We start from the raw sequence: 5710 nt of genomic DNA, 5'->3' as shown, positions 1-5710 counted from the left end.
AGAATCAGATCTGGACGTCCAAGTCTTCAAGCCTTCAAAAACTCCAAGATGAGGTCTCAATCCGGCAGAGTTTCGGCTCTCCAAAAGTTCTTCCAAAAGTCCTTTCAAATGATGAATGACCCCGCCTATTTATAGGCAACCAGATCTGTGCATTTGGCACAGATCTGGGCGGCCACCTCAGGGTGGCTCGGCTCATGCCGAGCCACCGCCAACTTGAGGTGGCTCGGCTTCGGCCGAGCCCCTCCGGGTTTTACGTCCGTCGTTCGGTTGTTTCGGTTCTTGTATCCGCTTCGTCCGTGATGCGGTTGATTGGTCTGAAATCGATTCGTTGACTCGATTCCTGATTTGGCAATAAATCCGATTCTGAGCTTGATTCCAAAACTGATCATGACTCGATCGCGATTCATCCGAGTTCGCCCGTGGCGTTGCTCTGAACCCCGATTTATTCTGAATCCTGATTTGGAAGTCTGGATCCCGATTAGGCAGTAAATCGGCTTTGGTGTCTGAGTTCGAATCCGTTATATGGTTGGATGACTCGTTGACTCCCTGAACCGTTGGTTTGATTCCGCACGCGAGTGGATTCATTCCGTCGTTCACGTGCGGTTCGTCAGCTTCGTAGCCTTGTTAATCCGCTTCGTTGCGTGTCACTTGGCTTCGGTGTTGTGGACTGACGTTCGTGCTTAGATACGTCGCCCGATGGTTCATTAGTTCGTGTTGAGCCGTGTTAAGGGACCTATAAGCAATTTTATATGCCTACACCCGGAAGTGGAAAGTATTGGTCTCAGGTCTCCATCTATCCATCAACGCGGTCAGTAGGGGCCAATCGAGCTTTATCCAACGAAGCTTTGAACAAGTCAAGAAGCCGGCCCGTCCCACAGCTGCTATGATACGCTCATCCTCTAACCGCCAACGGCTATGGCTGAGGCTATGATCAACCATAACGATACTCGGACCTCTCTGTATAGAAAATGATAGTATAAGAATGCAATATTATGTAAATGTAAATATTGCAATTATAAAGTAACTGAATTACCTCTGTACAGGATATAATATGTGAACGATGTTGAGCCTGGTCATATAAGACCTCATCACTAACCGGCCCAGGATCCATGGTGTACAAACCTGCACATATAATTATACACATGTTAATAATCAATCATATAGTAATTCAGTTTCTTTATTAAAGTATATAAAAATAAAAAAATGATATAAATTACCAATTAGTTGCTATCTATTGTGTCTAGATGGACAACGAGGTCGAGTATGTCCCGGTTGTTTGCAAATACTACATTTTTTTATGCTTGACCACTCCTTCTCGCCCTTGATCCATGGTTCCCCTAATTCGCACAGATCGTGGTCGACCTGCTTATCTCCGGTACTGAGGTGGAATTATACGTGGTCCATTATATTCAGGCCAATACCGACTATCATCGGATGGATGAAAACTCTCACTATATGTCTTTTGATAGTGAGTTGTTGAATACCAAGGCGAGCAATACCGATTTCTGGGAATTCTAGCACCTCCTGGCTGATTAGAAGAAGCCGCAAGCACATGTGCACAGGGTATTTTTTGTAGTGAGTTGTTGAATACCAAGGCGAGCAATACCGATTTCTAGGAATTCTAGCACCTCCTGGCTGATTAGAAGAAGCCGCAAGCACATGTGCACAGGGTATTTTTTGGAGTTGTGGTATGTTACATGTGCAAGTGCAATCAACATCAAATAGTTTAACGGTGTAGATACCGTCACAATCTTGTACCTGCCATTCGTTGTCGTTGAATACAGTAATTTGACATGATCTTGCTGCCTCAATTCTTCTATGCAAAATGGACTCATTTTTTGGTGTGTAACGTGTTGTCCAGTCTATGCCATCACCACGCCTTTTGTTGAAGTATGCGTTTAGTCTATAGAATGTTCTCGCAACCAAAGATTGTATTGGCATAGCTCGTGCTCCTTTAAGAACGCCGTTAAAGCTCTCGGAGCAATTAGTCATCATCATGCAAAACCGCACACCATCATCCTTACATAATGCCCACCGATGCTCGAATTGAGGCTTCAAGTTATTTTCAATCCAATTATGTGCATCTAATGACAAAGACTTGATTTTCTCCCTGCAATGTTCATACACTAATGTGTCGGTTGCACACCCGGCTTGCCACAAAAGATTTTGCAAATTAATCTCATCGTGTTTTTTCTTGAAATTATCTCTTATATGCCTTAAACAATATCGATGGTGATGTGGTGCACTAAAACCCTCATGTAACGCCCTTATAATTCCTTTCATCCTATCCGAAATAAAGGTAATTATTCTTGGCGCACGGACACTTGGAATCCACTTGTATATAAGTTCAAAAAACCACTTCCAACTAGACGTATCCTCCACCTCCACGACTGCAAATGCTAGAGGAAATAACCCGCCATTTGCATCTACACCGGTCGCTACAAGAAGCACGCCTTTGTACTTTCCATATAAATGTGTACCATCAATGCTCAATAGCGGACGACAAAAAGTGAAGCCCTTAATAGCAGGACCAAATGCCCAAAACACGCGAGTGAACCTCTCCATACCCGGTGCAATCTCTTCGGATAATATTTCGTATTCAGTACCCGGATTATTTCGTTTGATAGCTTCAAGATACTGTGGAAGTAATTCATATGATTTTTCCCAATCTCCAAAAATTTTAGACAACGCTTTCCTCCTTGCATCATATGCCTTATATTTAGATATCTTAATCCCCCGCATGTCATATACCCTCTGAAATATCTGACCTGCATTCAGATCAAGTTCAGCTCTAACTTCAGGCATAATTAGCTTACATATATAAGAAGAAGATGCAGAATAATCATCGACATCCACCGACGGGTTGCAACATGTATGAAGTCCGCAATATCTACATATTACAAATTGCCCATTTGATGATTTTCTCACAGCGACATTTAGCAACCAAGGGCATTTTTTATTTCTCTCATCTTGCTCATTTGCGTTCTCTACTTCATTCTTATCGTTAAAGAAGCATTTCACATTGTAGTTTGTTGCATTAGTTTTTACCGGCTTGAATTTGACCCGATTCTTGATGGACCATTCTCGGATTGCAAAGATCAGTGCCTCCTTGCTCTCGAATAGATCCCCTTTTTTAAAAGTGAAGTCCTCAGGTCGTTGTAAATTTGGCCCAACATCAACAAATCCAGCTTGAGAAGTATTTATCCAATCCTCATTATGAAACTCGTCGGGCAACGGATCTTCAGCTTCCACATAATCATTGTTAACGTTAAATTGCTCCATCCAACGGGCGTCATCATCGATTCCAGCTGCCACATGCATGCTATCAATTTGCACGCCATCTTCTTCAAAATGATCTGAATCATCATCTGCTTCATCTTCTATAATTGCTCCGACTGGTGGGTAACCCGTAACATGACCTGAAGCGTCGTTAAATATATTAGTTGACGTCCCACCGATAGAATACTCACTTAAACGTTGTGGTTGAGACCATGGCTCTTGACTTGGAGATGTCATAAAACCAATCGACTCGTTGTCTAAGTCAAGCATCCGAGAAAACTCTCCTTGAGGTCGTGAAACTTGGGCAAATTCCTGAATCGGATACTTCTCAATAAACAACTCAATTGACGCTTGCTTCTCAACTAATTGTTTCATATCATTCAATTCCTCATCTTCGGTAATCTCCACGGCAATAGTTCTACTCTTATTTATCGGACAGTTGAAGAACACCCTAATTGTATATTCTTCGTTCTTAATTTTAGTAACTCTGTGTATTTCCCTAGCATTCCATCAAAATTACACGACTTAGATAGCATGAACATTTTCCGAGAACCTCCATCATACACCGACAAATTATTCACTCCGACGCCGAGGCTCCCATTAAAGAAACAAATAATGGGTATGGAGTTCGTCATCGAAACTGAAAATACACAGTCCATCATATGCAAATAATCTATTAATATCTGAATAAATCAACATCAAATTTATTACCTTAATCAATCCCAAATAATGGCTAAACCCTAACTCCCAAATCACATTATATCATAATTACTAAACCCTAACTCCCAAATCACATTATTCATCCTATTGCACAAAATAAAAACTAATCCTACCCAATTCTAGCAAAATTAACAGCCAAAACATTATTCCCCCAATTCTAGCAAAATTTGATGAATATCCCTCTCAAAAATAATTGTTAAACCCTCTCATATGTAAATAATTGCTAAACTAAACCCTAACTCCCAAATTAACAGCAAAATTAAAAAGAAAAACACACCTGAGGGGAGAGTCACGAGAAGAAAACTTTGACCGAAAGAAAGAACGAAAGAAAAGACGAAAGAGAGGGTGGGGTAGGCGGACTGCACGGGACCCGTGCAGTTTCGTAACTGCAAAATCGACCATTTTAGGTCGGTTTTGCTAATTATTTTGTGAGACGGTCGATTTTGCCCAATAAAATTGAAAAATGGGCTGTTTTAAAAATTTCTCCTAAAAAGAATAGATAAGCAAACAATCAAATATAATAAATGGGGACTTAAGTAGAGCACCGATTCCTTGAGCAGCAAAAGACACATAAATTATGCCAACAACTGGCATGGAATGAAGACCCAAAGGATGAAAAACCAACGGACATAAACTGAAGGCGTTACAAAATTATCATCTTTAAACAGGAAAGAGCTCAATTTTGACAGTAATACATATTTTTCAAACGGGCTAGTTTTGATAACCACAGCATCTTGAAACAAAAATAAAGATCGTTTTAGCAAAAGAAGTTAAATCCAAAATGTTGGCCTAATAACACTAATGAAAATCCCAGTGTATTCTCTGTTCAATGTACAGAACTAGTTCTGTCAGATCCATGTCTACATTGTGGCCCTTTAGGAGGATATAGTTGTGTTTGCGTCAAAAGTTGACTTTGTCATGGAATTCATTATATCTTCGGTCGATTACAATAAATTCAAAAAAGAGATAGCCTTTTTATAAGACTCCTTTTACACAACAAAAGGAAAAATTACAACTCTTGAGAAACAAACGCAGGATCGTTGTTTGGATCGCTGCTTGCGTGAGATCTTTGCCTGTGCCGGGAGCGCTTTGACACGTGGACCACCAAATCACAGATTCTGATTGAATCGTGAGGGGTTTAATGAGTCTTCCTTCGTTTATCGAAGTGAGAATTTGAAACGATATCTTATCAAAATTAAGATAGTCGTTCTTCTTGAAATCAAGTCAAAGCTCGAATCTCAAGGGATTGCCGGAAGCTCAAGAACTCTGCTCTGTCTGCTCTGAAGTGCTCCAAATGATCAGCCTCCTTCAAAAATGGCCTTCGGGGGGTATTTATAGCCCCTAGGAACAGTTGGCGGAAAACAAGCTCGCGAGACAGCATTTGCTGTCTCGGCTGCCGAGACAGTGTGTCTCGGCGGGCGAGACAGTGTTTGCTGTCTCGGCCCGCGAAACAGTAAACATTGTCTCGGAAAAGGAATATTCCTGGCAGTTTTCACTGTAACTGCCTTCCCACGTTTCAAACTCGGTTATTTTGGCAGTTATCAACGTGATTCTCGCCCACGATGTTTCCCACGTTCTTGAACAGTTAGTGGCTACGTGTTAGCGGTTATGCAAAGTAGTTTTGACCCTCTGAGAGATGTCTCACGTGCGAGACAGTAAATTCTGTCTCGCACGGCGAGACAGTAAAGACTGTCTCGCACGGCGAGACAGT

At 41.4% G+C, this 5710-nt stretch overlaps 1 long non-coding RNA gene across 1 annotated transcript; it reads right to left on the bottom strand.

Annotated features, from left to right (window-relative positions):
- On the bottom strand, positions 767-1310 carry LOC109851060. Its single transcript, XR_002249657.1, has 3 exons — positions 1218-1310; positions 1034-1122; positions 767-957 (listed from the first exon to the last, which is right to left on the bottom strand). It is a non-coding gene; the product is annotated as an uncharacterized LOC109851060 (long non-coding RNA).

Source organism: Asparagus officinalis, chromosome 7, assembly GCF_001876935.1.
Source record: "Asparagus officinalis chromosome 7, Aspof.V1, whole genome shotgun sequence".
Lineage (NCBI taxonomy): Eukaryota > Viridiplantae > Streptophyta > Magnoliopsida > Asparagales > Asparagaceae > Asparagus > Asparagus officinalis.
Note: the sequence above shows the minus strand (reverse complement) of the source record. Positions and strands in the feature narration are given on the sequence as shown.